This window comes from Mustela lutreola, chromosome 9, assembly GCF_030435805.1.
Source record: "Mustela lutreola isolate mMusLut2 chromosome 9, mMusLut2.pri, whole genome shotgun sequence".
NCBI lineage: Eukaryota > Metazoa > Chordata > Mammalia > Carnivora > Mustelidae > Mustela > Mustela lutreola.
In genome coordinates, this window is record NC_081298.1 from 134,630,022 (window position 1) to 134,646,749 (window position 16,728).

Sequence of the window (16,728 nt, forward strand, 5' to 3'; positions counted from 1 at the left end):
TGAATTTGGCTACGGCAGCCAGGTGGTGGGTCTTACGGCCCACGTGGTATCCAAAGAGGAAGAACCCCTGGACTACCAGCCCCAGTGAGAGCACAGCAAGGGGGAGGGCCTCCGCTGCTGGGGGGTCCTTGCCCACACACATCCTCCAGCGTACTGTTCATCTCCCTACCTTGACCCACTTTCCATCCCAGATGCCCTGGGATGTCCCAACAATAAAGTATGCCAAACCCAATGAAGGAAGGAAGGAAGGAAGGAAGGAAGGAAGGAAGGAAGGAAGGAAGGAAAGAAAGAAAGAAAGAAAGAAAGAAAGAAAGAAAGAAAGAAAGAAAGAAAGAAAGAAAGAAAAGAAAAGAAAAGAAAAACGAAACGAAAAGAAGGAAAGGAAAGGAAGGAAGGAAGGAAATATCGCATCCATGGCCTCCGCATTTGACATGAGAAGGTCATCCTGGGCCATGGGGTTCCCTCTAGTGCAGAGATTTCACAGGCCCAATGAATGTGGAAAAGGGTTATCTTGCACAGATCCTTAATGCTTGTGGTCATCTGGAATTCTATTTTTAACTCTCTGCCAAACACAGCCAAGACCTGATTAGAACAGTAAAACAAGACTTTGCCAAAGCCCTTGGAAAAGAAACACACACACACACACACACACACAAAATAGAGAACACCACCCACTGAGAAAATTTGACTGATAAAGACCTATTTATCTTCACACTCTGAAAAGTGTTTCCTTCTTATCTTCACATCATCTGCCTCTTTGTAGCTACCAGAACTCAGGACTTTAGAGTACGTATGGAGAAATCTCAACACCTCAAAATTATGATTGAGCAGAGACTCTCCAAGTCCTATCTCCAGCCTACTTAGGTGCCTATTTCTAAGTTCCTTCTGCTTCCCTCATTCTCCAACACTGAGAACACCCAGACCATGAGGCAAGACTTGCACCCACAGGCCATAAATCCTTCAATATCATACTATCTCTGCAACACACTCTTGAGCTCTGCCTCCTTATGGGAGCAGAGACTGGGCCACTTCCCCCCACCATCTCTACATCAGCTGCCTTCACTTGGGGAAACAACCCCTCACCGATGTCCTAGGTTTTCTCCTCCACCTTTTAGCAAATAGAAAGGCCAAGGAATAATTGATGTGCCTAATGCAAAAGAGGACAGATGGCCAAACAGTCCTGGAATTACCTCTAGGAGGTCTCATGTCTAGTCAATAGCGGTTGGCATCTCCGTAGTACTGGGTGCTCTCTCCCATGGCTGTATACCGTAGGACTAGAACCTCAGAGACTGTCTAAATGGCCACCTACCCTGTGTTGGAACACCCACCCCACTGCAAAACCTTCTTGGGCTTTCCAAGTGACAGGATGCCTACCATCTCCCAAGGCCACTGTTCCCGTTATAGGACACCTCTAACATTACATAGCTCTGGCTCATACTGAAATAAAATCATGCACCCAATGTCTTCCAATATTGAGTGTGTCTCTGCCCTCTGGTCCCATGTGACGTTTCTTGTCCCTCTGCTCCATGGCAGGCCATGAAAGATGTGACCAGAGGGATCATACCGCCTACCTCCTCTCTTCCCCAACCACGCTTCCATGACATTGTCTCAAGTGCTTTCACTACATTATTCACTTTTATTCTGTTCTATCCTATTCTGACAATATTCCCTGTAATGTGACAAATCTAGACCTGCCCATCATCATCTAGGCAAGGTCTGGCCAGTGCAAAATAGAGCTGGGCTCACTTCATTTAAAGTTATCACCATAATTTTATTGTTAGAACCTAAGTTGACATCAACTTATTTGGAAACTACATCACCGCGTTGGTTCACAATAATCTTGTGGCAAAAAATACAACCAAGCCCTCTGGCTCATTTGCTCATAAACCATTGTTAATTCAGGTACCACCTGCCTCCTAACCTTAAGAAACTCATGGTAGGCACCTGGCTAAGGACCATATGCTCTTCTGTGTCAAATTTCACTTCATTCATTTTAACCCGTAATGTCAGTTTTAAGAATTTTTTTCATGAAATATTTCAGATGTATTTAAAAAAGCATAAATGATAATATAATATCCACCCATCTACTCACAATCCTGCTTAAGAAAGAAAATAATTAGATCTGATAGAGCTCCCTGTGTCCCTTTCCCCGTGTTTTTCTTCAAAAGAAGCAACCTTTTGAATATGGTGCTTATCACGCCAACCCATTTCTTTACATCTACTTTATCATATTGTTTGTGTGTTTTAAGATATATGAATCATTTCAGATCCTGCGTACCCTTCTGAAACTTTCCTTTCTTCACTCAAAATCGTACTTTTTCTATTTAATCATGTGACATATGTAGCTGAAATTGACTCATTGGGCCAAAGTCTCGACAAGTGATCTATTTGTTTTAAAGTTGACGGCCCTTAAGGTTTGTTTCCAAATTCTCCTATCACGAAAATGCTGTCATAGGGATCATTATACACGCTTCTCTCTGTCGATGTCCAAGGGGATCTCCAGTGGTTTGCCCAAGAGGACTGCTGGATCACTGATTATGAACATCTCCTGGCACATAAATATTGCAGCTTGTTTCCTGAAATGATGGTGCCATTTAACACTTCTGTGGGCTGCTGGGAGAGAGGGCTCCATACCCTCACCAAAGGTCAGCAGGTATGGGGCTTGATTATTAGCCAATCCAATGGGCATAAAAAGGCTTCCCATTATTGTTTTACTTCTCCTTCACCTGCCACTTGTCTCTAATCTTTATCTTGCTAGCTGTTGACTCTACCTCCCCTATCCATATGGTACACTAATTAGAATGCTCTTGAACATGAATAACTACACAGTCAACTTAGGACTAGCTGCTTCTTCTCTCCACTCTCTCATCGTCAGCTTTGACCCTCTCCTGTCTCTTGGCGGCAAGGTAGCCGGCCCAGAAGGTCACACAAATGCACCTAAAGGCAGGCAGTTTATTCCTCCTCCTCTGTGTCTTTTTATCAGAGAGGAATACCTTTTCTAGAAGCCCCCTGACCAGACGTCCCTGATTTCCCTTCATCTCATATTGGTTAGGATTGCGTTCATACCCATGACTAAAGTGATAACGGGAAGGGAATAGAATTTTCATGGTCAGTTTAGACGAATCAACATTCACCCTTGGGGATAGAATGGTTCCCCTTCCTCTAAGCACATGGGGTGTAAGCTTTCCCTCCCAAATTTGGAGCTTTTCTAACAATAAAGTAGCCTGGGGACAATGGCCATTGAGAAGCAAGTTTAACTGGAGGAATTAGGTCCTTTAAGGCCGAAATGTAGAAACACTGAATTCTAGAAACATTCTGATCCTCCAGATCAACCACCGTAGGATTCTGGGTACCAAGACTGGCTAGGACTCCCCTAGTAAGAAGCAGCTGGAGGGTCGCCGCTCAGCCCCAGACCCCCTCACACCCATACAGACATTTTCATGTGCGTTGGATGGAGTTGGGGGGTGAGGGGACAGACAGGGGGATCACCACTCTGTCCTAGGAATCATGATCGTTTCCTTTGGTCCCTCATTCCCTCCCTTATTTCTATTTTTAATTTATTCACTGAATAAAAATAAAGAAATGGAAAATTGACTTTAAAAAATGCCTGCCTTCAATCCAGCATTCAGGAGGAAAGGAAAGCCGATGTCATCGGAGGGATGCAGGGTAGGGGTGGCGTGAGTGGGAACGGTGGAGAGGATTGTGTGTCTGAAGGCCGCTGGCTGCACAGGTCAGGGAAGAGACGTGAGCAGGGACTTTGAGGTGAGTAGATGGGGCAGAGAATCAGCTCCCCTATAGCCTGGGCCTGTGGCAGGAGACCTTGGCCTTTTCTTCTCTTTGGACTTTTCCAAACCCCTGGAAGATAGTAGACACTGTATAGAGCAGAGTGATGAGGTCCAAGGCCCTCTCAGCCACTTGTGTTTTGGAAAAGGGAAGTATGGTGCTCCTACGGTCCAGTCCACCAGCCGGAAGTGACCGGAAGTGAGAGTTGTGAGTTGTGCCAGAGCTCAGCTATGTCCCCCATCGGGTTGGCATCTGCAGGCATCTCTGGGGACCTGCGGGCTGACCTAACCTGACCACCTATGAGCCAGGCCCCCTTCGTGCAACAGGCAGGTGCCAAGCCCATGTTACTCAGGCAATGAGAAGTCCCCCCAAAGGCAGGAAGCTGGGAGCAAGGCAGGGAAGGAAGAGAAATATTGTCAGGGAAAAGAAAATGGGACTACCATTTTTAGAAGCAAGTCGGGCCTTCTGGAACTAAGTGTCTGTGACAGTGGCCCAGGGCTATAGCACAGGCTCGCTGTGATTTTACCTCCCCAGTCGTGAGCCACACCACGGCCGCACAAAGCTAAGCACTGGTTGGTTGTCCTGGACTAATCAAGGTGTACATTTCAAAAATCCTAGGAGCCACTCTGGTGATGAAGTCACTCTTCTCAGAGCCCACAAACCCCAGGAGTTTCTTGGCCTTCCAACTGATGAAATGCTGACTGCTCTAACTTTTTCAACATGGAACTCTCTGGATGTCGCCAACTTCAGTGTCTTCCCCTCCTTTCTGCACCTATTGTTAGAGTCAAAGAATTTCTAACTTTTCCCTGAAATCTCCTTATATTACAAGCCACCACTGGAAGCATAAGGGGTGCCTGTTTCCCACCCCAAGCCCCATTCTTCTTCCTCCAAGGATCTCCCTTCCTCATACACAGTGCCCGTCTTTCCTCAGGATGTAAATTGACAGAAATGTTTATTACTTTTGCTTGCCACCCAATTCTTTCCAAACTCTGGCTCCTCCCATTTTGCTTATGGTTTTTGAGGTTGAGATTTGTCTGATCCAGAACCTCAAATAAGTGTGAAGGCCATTTTCTCGAGCACTTAAAAATATGAAATTTAGTGTAGAAATAAAATCTCTGTTGGTACCTCTGTCCTCTGAGACCAAAACCAAAGATCCTTTCAAACTGGTACCAGAGGCCAAACGTTTTCCTGGGTGCTGATTCATTCCTCATCAGCCATATCAGTGATTAAATATTTACGTGCCAGGGAGTCTGTGATTAAATATTTATTTCCAGCCAGTCTGCTATGAAATATTTAAGGGCTGGTGAGGCTGAAGTGTGCAACTTCCAGCTCAGAGCAAGAAGAGCCCCGTCAAAAGCCAGACGTTAGATGATGAAGCAGGTGCATGAAGACAAGTTGATGAGTAAGTGTGCCGAGTGCACTTGAACTCGGACGCCCCCGGCTACCCAGAACTGAGACTGTGCACAGCCACACTGGGCTGCCCTACGTGTGCGTGATGATTCACCCACACAAACTTACTGTGTGCATGTCACAGATGGTAACACTGAGGCTCAGAGCGGTGGAAGGAATCACCCCGGATTTCGGGGTCAGCGAAGAGCGCCATTGACTAAGTTCTTCCCATCTAAGCAGGAATTGTTGTTTCTTTTTTCTGCCCAGAAAGAACAAAGAATTCTTGTGCAGCCTTTGTACTGGTGAGAAATCATTGGCTCTAGTCTTTCAAATGGAGGGAATTTAAAACAGGCAATTGGTTACAAATAATGTAGGAGGACTGGAAGATCAAATAAGAAAACAAGGTGGCGTTGGTAGAACTAAGAAAAGAAGCAGGTAACTACTAGCACCTTCCTGGGCCAGGGCTCAGAGGCCCGTTCCTGCTGCTGAGGTCCTACTGATGCTGGCTGGTTGGCTCTGGAGCCATCAGAGGTGTCTTCTCAGCTAGGCCACCGCTGCTGAAAAAGATGCTGACTCTTGCCGGCCAGGGCCTGGAGCTTCCCCACGGGTGACTGCCTCGGACAACCATTAGTTGGGCCTTTGCTTCCTGCCTCGTGCTCTGTCTGCACCCGGCAGGCTTGCCTTTCCATACGGATTGTCTTGTCTTTGTTCCTCATCATTTCTCATGAATTCTTTTTATCTCCCTGGTGGAGAAAAGTCATAAGGAGAATAACTCATCTCCTATATTTTATAGTTCATACGGTGTTTTTACACCCATTATCTCCACGACTGAAAGTTCAGGCATAGCAAGGTTGAGTGACTTGCTCAAGGCTACACAGTGGAGAACCTGCATAGATATAGTATAGCCGATGCCTAGAAAATCCTGTTGAATAAATTAACAATGGGAAAACGAATGGGCCATGGTCATCATTCATAAAAACCAGGGATAGAAGTATTAGTTGAAGTTCAACAGGAGAAAGACTTCGTGGGCAGAGAAACAGACGGGGTTGATGAGATGGAACCCGGTAGGGGGAATGTTAGTTTCTCCAAGTGGCTCCCAGAATCTACAGACAATGGCACATCAGCCTATTTTAAGATCAAGCAGAAGGAAAACTCTAATTACAGAAACCCCTGAAAGTGGGCTATTCTAGAAAGAATCCCTGCATCTTGCCCATCAGCCTGGCACAGTCATGACCTCCTTGGCTTTTGGGAATATCAGCCCCAGTCCAACTGCTCCATGGATCCCACCAGGTTTCTGACTGTCCATGTCCCATTGCCCTTGTCACCCCCTGTCCCCTGCATCTCCGTCCTCAACAACGTGTCCTTTCTCACCCTGCCTCTCCTGGGCATCTGCCTTCCCCAGCTCTGCTCCCACACACACACCCACCAGCTCCCACTGTTACAAAAACAGACAGAGCCCACTGGCCCTATTTCCCCGATCCCTAATCCAGGGTGACACTCCAGGCAAACCACCGCATCGTTCTCTTTCTCTTGCTGTTTAGGGCCTGCTCTCTGCTGACTTCATAGCTCTTGTTCTGAGACAAGGGGGAAGATGTGCAGTCTATTACCCTTATAAACCAGCTCCTTTCTTCCTCTCTCTGCCATTTAAAAGGGCCTTTCTATTTGACTGAACAAGAAAAGGAACTCTAAGAGGGGAATTAACATTGTCCCCATTATATTGTCCAATTAACACTTGTCCCGTCAAAGGCTGAGTAGGAAGCCGGGAGCCTTGGTCAATGAGAACTTTTAATCCCTCAGGTAAATGCAAAGTCGCATTGAACACGATCAAAGGGCAGATCTCAATATATTCTCTCCCCGAGCCCCTTCCCTCCCCCCTCATGCATAGGACTGTATGAGGCTGCTAAATTCTGGATTGAATGAGTCTCAACCTTCCTTTGTGGCCACGTTGGGTGAAAGTGTGGGGGATGGTCGATCAGACATTTAAAAACTCACATCAAGGCTCTTAATTACATTCAAGACAAAGACACCAACACAGACATGCTGAAGTAATGACAACCCAACCATCTTCTTTTTTAAAAACCTATTTCCTCTCAGTAGGTACTAGGCCCAGCACCATTATTAACAAAGTAAATTATGCAAATAATTAATCCTTTAGAAGGATGGAATTTGGAGGTCAGCTTCTTCTTTGGATAAAATGCCGGCGTTCGCTGAGATCTGACCCAGGAGAAAGCGCCGGGCAGATCGGCGGGGGGCTGGAGCTGGAGGGCAGGGCCAGACAGGGACTTGGGGACACTTGGTGGCCTCTTCCCCATGTCCTGCCAACGCACGTCACACAGTCGGTGCTTAACACTTATTTACAGGTGAAGATGTCGGGGAAAGTGATTCACTTAAGGATTCGTTTGAGACCCAGAACCCTGCAAAAAGATTCAAACTGGTTTCCCAAGAGGAATGATTAATCTAGGTGAAAGCAAAGGGAGGCATGGCACGTGGGAGCCCAGGGGGAGCTCATTCAGAGACGTTCCTGCCGGCCACTCCGGCCCAGTTACTACTGACGGTCCCTGGCGCTGACGAGCTGTGCCCCGCTGCCAAGTCTGCATGGTCCAGAGCCTATCGACTTAAATACACTTAAAAAGAAGAATGCAGTGTGAACAAATGGAATGGCCTGCAGCAAGCCCGTATTAGGAGGCCTCTCTTAAGGAGCAGGTCGCACTCCTCGCCCTCGCCTTCTGGATCCCCAGCCTGGTCAATGCCTTTATGACGAACGATGCCGCGCGATATCAAGCAAAGAGGTCATCAGCCCGAGATCTGCCCTTGTCCAGTTCTGCGGAGCAGACCAAAGGACAGACAGGTATCATACAGCCAGTTCTGGAGTAGAAGCCCTCAGTGACTGGGGGAGGGGGTGTGGCTTGGGGTTCAGATGTTTCGAGAACCTCAGCAAACCCGTAACAAAATGTCAGTGATCTCACCGCCCCCCCCCAACCCTGGCTGGGGGCCGGGCTGTCCCCTGAAGCTTTGAGCCAGAGCCACAGTGACCAAAAGAAGCCCTGCATCCACTGAGGTTACCAAGACGTGAGCTTTGATGTCAAGCCAGCCAGCAAGGAGAGCAGAGAGAAATGGCCCTCCGGTACTTGTAATGTCGTGCCCGCTGACCACCCTCCCGGCACTGACACCAGCACGTAAGCATCCTCAGTATTTCACCCTTTTGAGGATTTTTTTATCCACGTGGCTCGTTTAGCCTGGAATGCTTTCTCCCCACTGGGGTCACACCCTCACTTCCTCCAGGCTCCTCTGCAAACATCGTCTTAGCAGAGAATGCTTTGCCTGTTCCATTCAAAAGCCAGGACACACACATTCCTGTCACCTTCCACACCCACCGCTACCCAGCTCTGCTATGGTCCCTCGTCTGAGCCATCAGGGAACACAATATATCTCCATATACTTGTTCTTTCTCTGTATGTGGCCCCTTCTGTTTTGCCATGGTCTGGAAGGCTACGTTTCACTGTAGGTGGGCATGAGGTCCTTGTTGGATGATCAAGGTAGGGGCAAGACTAGTGACCCACATGGTGGGACGGGATAGAGAAGCACCAGTGCACTTTGCCTAGAAGGGAAGATCAGCTTGAATTAGCATGGCAGGAGGGCTTCCTGGAGAGGGGGTAACTCTCAGTGAGCATTGAGGGTCAGGAAGCACTCTGATCGTAAAAATGATAATTAGGGTGACCATATAATTTATCGCCCAAAATAGGACACTTTGGGAGTGAAAAGAGAGCTATTAATAATTACACTGGGGCAACAAGCATAAAATGGGACTGTCCCAGGCAAATCAGAATTTACGGTCGCCCTGGTGATGATTAACTAGTAAAAGAGACGCCTCCCTTGAAAGTGGACATGGCTGCGTTGTGTTCTGAGAAGCAGCCCGTGGAGGCCCCTACGGCCATCCCCTGTGGATAGGGAGGGTCTGTCCTGAAAGGAGCGGACGTCCACATGCAGCCTAAGAAGAGGTAGGCCTCACCCGGGACCCTCTGATGTGGAATCGGGTCTTGAGCACAGAGCAGACGGGAGTGCTTTCCACTTAGTTCAAAGTTCTCCAGGCCTCGTCTTCTCAAGGCCTTATTTTAAGTCCAGAAGAGCTCCTGGGGAGGCACTGAGACAGAGCCCTGGGGACCGTGCACTGAGGTGAGAGGTGACCTTCTAGTACTAGGAAGCGAGCTGGCTCTCAGGTACGACACTGACCCAGTACAGAATTTTCCCTCTTGTTGCGCCAGAGACAGTCAAGCATCTGACTCTAACCGCCCGGCCTCCAGTGTCTCATGTCGCGGGGAAACAGTGGTTTGTCCTCAACAGATCAGGGAATAAAGGGGGAAATAGGTTATTTGTAGGCCAAGAAGAGTCCTCAAAAAGAATTAATAAAACAGCTCTTTGGGGAGGAATTTTCAAACTGTTTTCTTAGCCTATGAAAAATTAAATCAGATGTTCTGATTCTTATCGGTAGAACTTAATAAAACTAAAGGATCTCGGGTTTGACCAGGAGTGGGAACCCAAGGGGGTGCCTTCTCTTCCTCTGTCTCATCCCCTCCCCACCGAGGGGCTCCCATGAAGTCCTTAATGATGCTCCAAGGAGACCCAACCCTACAGTGTGAAGGGTTTGAAGACCTAACCCTACAGAAGCCCCAGGTCCTCATGGAGCCAAAGTGATCAGAGGAGAGGGCCAACGAGGCGTGGAACTTTTTAAATCTCATTTTCTTTCACGGCACTTTATTTTTGTTTCATTTCTTATTTTTGACCTTTCCATGATGTCCCACAAAGTCTGTGATGGAGACAGAACATTGCCGGGAAAATCTATCAGCTGATCCCAAGTCCACAGAGCCCAGGGTGCCACATACACACAGTGCCCTGTCCACAGAGTCACCCAGTGGTCTGGGCAGAGATAGCCTCTTGTGCCTTGACCCTCTGTCATCCATGGCCGAGCACCACCTCCCTGATCACTCTGAAGTCAGGACCACAAAGATCTTCAGTGTTGATTCCATCCTGAGAGCTGAGAGCAGCTCCTCATAACAGCGTGCCCTGGAACCCCTGCCCAGGACTCGGAGTGAAACCAGAAAGGCACATGGGGCACAGATCCAAGGAGACATCATTCTCCACAGAGCTAGTACCTAGGTGTGCCCCAGTGGCCTCCCTTGCCTTGTCCCAGTCCCAAGAGTGGGCTCCAAATTTCCAGACCCGCCAGAGAGAAGCATCTAGAAGACACGTTTTTGTTCGTGTTTGAACCCTCTTCACTGAATCATACTGATGAGTTACCTTGCTAAGGAGCCTTCTCCAAGGGTGAGCGGGGGAAGCCATGAGGGGGAACCGAACACCCATCCGACTGCGTTTGCACAAAGAAAGTCGTGTCTGCAGACCTGTGGCATTTATAATGGACTGTCACGTGCACACAGCGAGCCGGCAACGTGGGTCCTCAAATGCCAAGTGGAAGAGGCCAGGCCGAAGGAGACATTCAGTTTTCTGATCCAGCTGTTTCAAAAGACTCACAATTTTCCCAAAGCCGCAAACAAAGATATCAGCGTGAAAAATGGTTTGAAAGAAGACAGATCATAATTTGGGAAGTCGGGCCCCTTAGCCATGCCTTTTGGGGTCCACGCTTTTCTGAAACGAGCCCTATGTCCCCAGCAAAATCAGCAGCAGCAGCAGAAAGGCAACCAGATGTAAGAACCCCAAGGTGCTCGGGGCCTCCATGCCTTTCTCCTTTCCCCCACACAGCGTAGGTGAGACAGAGCTATGCGTGGCTGGACTGCCCACTCTGAACCCCAGCCCATCCTTCCCTAGCCATGTATCAAGTTATTTCCCTGCCCTGGGACTCAGTTTCCCCATTTGTCAAATGGAAACGTAGCAACCCCGGACTCCCTGTGGTGCTAAGAGGGTGACAGGAATACATTTACATATGTAATGCCGTTCCCCTGTACAGAGGATGGTTGAAAAAGTGTGGGCCACCACCTGGAAGAAGTGGCTGTGGTATTTATCATCACCCTTTTACACTCAAGGTGGCGGGGCTGGAGGTCATCGGCCGGTGAGCGGTGGAGCCAGCCTGAGGCCGAGATCTGGCTGGCATTGCACTCCCGCCAGCAGCCCTCAGCTGGGAAGCCAGTGCTCCAGACCTCGCTTTAAGTCTTCTCTTCAGACCCTGGAGGGCCCAGGAGGAAGACAGGGCAGTAACTAAAATTCCCAGTCAACAGGCAGGAAGACTGATCCACAGTCCACCGGGGGGCCTTGGTCTGAGCCCTGTCAGGTGGGCCAGGCCTGGCCCCCAAGTCCCTCCCTGCAGCACCCCTGCTAACACACCAGCCTCGGAGAGCCCCGCCCTCCCCCTTCCCAAGCACATTCACCACGGCGCCCAGGATGGTCAGCTCCATGTCTCCCAACCAGTTAAGAACTCCTGGCCTCACCATTAGTAAGAGGCCTCACTGGACTGGAGTTTGCTGGGCCCCATGATCCAGCCCCTCCCCATCTCTGAGGCCCCTCCCCTTGTGCGAACACGCCCCTTTCAGCTCAGACAGTGACCTTGGGGGGGGGGGGTGGTTGCTGAGAATCCCCACTTCCTCAGGAGGCGCGAACAACAAATCTGATCCCTTCTTCTCCTGCATGCGTGAGACACTGGAGGGCCCGGGAGGTGAAGGCTTGGCAGAGATGGCACAGGGTGCCAGGGAAAGGATGAGTTTCTAACCAGTCCCCTGGTCCCCGAGCTCCAGCCCAACCCAGCGAGTGACACCGGCTCACCCTTCTCTCTCCTGGGCTCCTCTGACCCAGTACTTCCTCCCCGTCACCCTATTACCTGACCCCACCCCCTACACCAGATCTCCTGTTTCTGCAGAAGGTCTTCTTCTCTAGGGAATTGGGGTATTTAATCTGATCACTTTTTTTTTTTTTTTTTAAGATTTTTAAAATTTATTTGACAGACAGAGATCACAAGTAAGCAGAGAGGCAGGTAGAGAGAGAGAGAGGAGGAAGCAGGCTCCCCGCTGAGCAGAGAACCCAATGTGGGGCTCGATCCCAGGACCCCGGGATCATGACCTGAAGGCAGAGGCTTTAACCCACTGAGCCACCCAGGTGCCCCTTTCTCTACCTTTTAAACACCGTCATCTCTGCACATAGGATACCAAAGATAGGTCAAGGACCATCTCCAGGATTCACCAGAAAGGGAAAAAGAACCAATCACACAGGAACAGAACACATAGCAACTGGAACATACGGCTACCCTTTGTCAAGGGGTGTTATTTCTACCCTCCTTATTATGATCCCAGGGACCCCTCTGCTGCTGCGAGCTACACAGAGTACTGGTATGAGTTTGAATGGGGGAGAGACGTGGGTTAATGGGTGTTCTGGGAGGTTCTTGGGGGAGGGCCAGGGCCGGCCCGTAGAGCGCAGAACTTGGGCCCTGCCCTAGAAACCCTTGGGTCAGACATAGAGCGTGTGTACCCCTTCCCCACTGCTTCACCAGGGGCACACCCAAGGGGTCCCATCTCTGCTGTCCTCTTTTTTCCCGAGAGTAATCCCTTTCTTTCCATTGTATTTTAGAGTCTTGGGCTAATAATAATAATCCAAGCCAATTGGCTTTCCTTCAAAAGGCAATAGTATCGATTGAGAGTAATTAATTCAATGTCATTTAGTGGGTGTTTTTGTTTAAGTAAACTTTTCTGAATCTTGTGGGGGGATAGTGATGACTTCCACACAAATCCTCACCTCCAAAAGCTTGGCATTCTGTGATTCTGTGGAAATTCAAGGGAGGATTCTGATCTGCCAGAGAGATCATAGAGTACTTCCTGGAGGAGGTGTTTCTTTAGGAAAAGCATTGAAAGGAAAAAAAAAATTTATATATATATATATACACACATACACACACATACAAGAGGGAAAATATCTCCAGGCAGGAGAAAGCTCAGGAAGAAATGCCACAAGTCTGGAACACAGGAAAGATTTTCCAAAAGCTGTGCCTAGACCCGTTGGCTAGGAAACAAGAAGTGTGATAAGCTGTTGGGGTTAACATATGCGAAATCTTCTTCCATGAAGTGCACTGATCTTGCAAATGTTAGCTGCCATTTGAAGCCTGGGAAGGCCAGCAGAGGCCTCGTGAGAAGCTTCGACTGTCCCCCCTCCCACCAGAAGGGTATTCCTGGTCAACTCGGAGCTGGTGGGGGCCTTCGGCAGGAGGCTGGTCGGGTCACACTGTGGCTGGGGAGGGGCCTTCGGGAGGCCAGCTGGCGGGTGGGCTGGGGAGAGAGGACACCAGAATGCAAGTGGCCACAGCAAGAGCTGAGGGAGTCCTGACCCGAGGCAGGAAGAGGACTCGGAGTGGGAGGGGAGAGGGTGCGGGCCGGACCGACTGGGCGTCAAGCAGCGAGGACGCCGTGCCTGCCGGGAGGACGCGGAGGGCCGCAAACACCCCCTCCCCACTTCCTGCCGTTGCTACTCAAGGGACTTTGGGCCAAGGTCTGCGCCTCAGTTTCTCCTTAGGGGCACTCACCCGTCAGGCACCTTACCTTCGAAGGCTTCCAAGCTCCTGTGACGCACCTTTCATGAAAACCGAAAGCAGATTCTTCCTGGCAACTCATGGAAAGAAGGAATCAAAAAGGGAAAGAGTCTATTCGTCACTTCCACTCAGAACTTACTCTTGTTAAAGCAAGCGGCGGAAAGAAAGTGAGAAAAGAGGGGCCAGAATCAAAGACAGTCTGTGCCGTTGTTCAGCTGGGTTACAAGGAGCTGACGTTCTGTGGGAGGGACACGAGACTGGAACGTGTCTCCCTCTCTGTGACTGGCTGACGCCATGCCCTGGTGTGACGCAGGGAGCTGATGAGACATTTCCAGATACCGTTATCCAGACCTGGAGCAAGCGGCCGAGGCCCCGTGGGCCCCTTGCGACCGCCGAGGAAATGGGTGTCTCCTTTGCAGGACTCCCAGCAAGTCCCTGAGTTTGCCGGAGAAGAATTCTTCTTTGTCAGCCAAGTTTGCAAAGAAAAGGGGCAGTCCGTCCACCTGGGGAAAATGGGCACGATGCCAGCTGGAAATCAAAGGACAGCCAAGGTTGCTGACCTGGATGGTCCAGGACTGACCTTGAGCATTAGCAACCGGAAGCGGGGTCGATGGGGATCCTGGCTCCACAACCCTCCAGCAGTGGGATCCCAAGTGGGTCACACAAAACTGTCGAGCCTCAGCTGCTTCTTCTGCAAAATGGGCATGATATGTGCTATGCTGTAGGGCTATTGGGGACATCAAAGGACGTAGTGATACAAAAGTGCCTTGGGATTCAAAAAAGCTGTTCCTACGGGGACATTATTTTGATGACAATTTGCTCCCCAGGACATTAGCGTTTTAGCAAGAACATCCCTCAACCTCCCCCTAACGCGCCCCAAATAAGCTGGAAATCCTGTTTGTAACCTACTTACATCTTAGGAAGTGGATTCCCATCCATCCTTCCATGAGTAATAGCAGTGTGAACGGTGACGTGACTTACCCCTTCAGCATTCGCGGGGTCCCCGCTATGTGCCAAGCATGGCTCCAAATACTTGAGATGCCCCAGAGGAAAGAGTGGTTCTGTCCTCATGGAGAGGACCCACAATAACACCATCAGAGGGAACGTGACAAGTGCCAGTGAAGGGAAGGCCGGAGCGCCTGGGCTTAAGCTCATCTTGGGGACCCGAGTTGGCCTTGGAGGGTGGAAGCAAAGGCAAGGAGAGGTCTGGAGAGAGGGAACTGTTCCTGGCAGACAGATAGCCTGAATTCAGAACCTGGGTCACCCCAGTCTGAGTGGCCACTAGTCAGGAGGCCAGCGCCCCCCGGGACCAAACAAGATGGCTTGCCATGTGTCTGTGTATGCAGGCAGCTCCCCGGGACTAGCCTCTATAGCTTCCTAAAACCCTCAAAAGAGCCCATTCTATGTACCATTCTGCCTGCCCTTCACGGTCAAGAACAACTTCAGGCAGACAGGTGCACACCTTCCCCTGGGGGTGACTGTCCTGCAGGCCCCTTCCCTGTTGGGGGAGGAGCCCGGCCACGCTCAGAGCCTCCCTCCCCCACCCCACCCACACTCAGAGCAAATCCTGCTCACAGGGGGCAGGGGTAGGTGAGGAGGGTGCATGGGAGGGGTTATGCCAGGGTCACTAATGGGGAGGAGCGTTTCTCATCAGAGCCCCTTCCCTAAGAGCTCATCGATTATTCATGGCCATTAAGAGGCCAAACTTCCTTCTAAGGGAGGGACCCATGGCTTGGAGGGCAGCCAGCCAGGCCAGCAAAGGAAGCCTGGGGACAGCCCCAGCAGGCGGCGCGAAGTCCCCATCCTGGGGTCACCAGAGGTGCAAGGCGGCCTCGGAAGAGCAGGGAGCAGGCCCTGGTCGGGCCAACTGGCAGCCTGCTCCCGCGGGCACGCATGGAGGCGGCGGCCTCGGCCTGCTGGCAGATGTGTTCATCCACTAAATAATTCACGCCCTCCAGGAAATGGACCGCGGAGATGCCAAAGCCATTAGAGGCTCCGCTGGTGGGGGAAGGGGACGCAGAAGAGAAGACAACCCGGAGGCACGAGCCGCCCTGGCCTCTCATGGCGTTGCCGGGTGCACCATGCCCAGCGCTCACCGGACCCTCGTGGGGACCCGTGTCGCCCAGGCCAGCAAAACAAGACTCGGAGAGGTGCAGGGAGTCGGCATGAGGCTGCAAGCCTGACGCTGTTCAAGTTCAAACTCAAGCCAGGCCTCCTGATGCTCAGCCTGTCCTTGAAGCAGGAGAAATCTCACTAAGAAATCAAGCACCTGGTGTCCTGTTCATTGCTCCTCCTGTGTGAGACCAGATGCTCGGCTCCCTCCGCTCTCAGGCACTCTGTACTTGGGTCCCCACTGGACACACCGGGCGGCAGACTGTCCCCCCTGGGGACCCAGCCACTAGAACACCGAATGGGCCCAGACTGCGACCAGCTGCATCCACGGAGAGCCTAATGTCCGGGGAGGAGTGACTTGTCCTAAGTCCTGTGCCGAGGAACAGAACGGGATGCAGGACCCAAGACATCAGATTCTAGGTCCTTTCCTTTTTAGGATGTGGCCTCCAGTCTGCTTTCTAAACCCTATTTAGGACATCTGGTTAGTGTTTCTAACCCAAGAAGCAAGGCTTGGACCTTTGCCTTCCAGGACCCGAGAAGATCCCCGCAACGACCTACACAAAACCAGCGCTCCAGGGACCATCTGAGACCCACACACTTAGCTGGATGAGAGAGAAAAAGCTCCCGCTAAAAACCAAGCGCTCAAGCTGACCCCCACAAGAGAAAGACAACGCAAGGCCAGAGTGGCTGCAGATGAGTCGCAGGCCGTGCACTTGCCCGAGGTGTATTGATCGTTTCCCAGAAACTAGGTCAGCCCTGGGAAAGGGTGTCAGCGCGCGAGCCTCCGCGTGCGGTTGCTCCCGCCGCCCCTGCGGCCTCCGGAGAGTGGGCCGGGCCACACCACAGGTGTCACACTCCTAGGGCTACCAAACGCAGTCCCACAAAGCGGGGCCTTGTAGCCTGAAAACAACAGAAATTACTGTCTC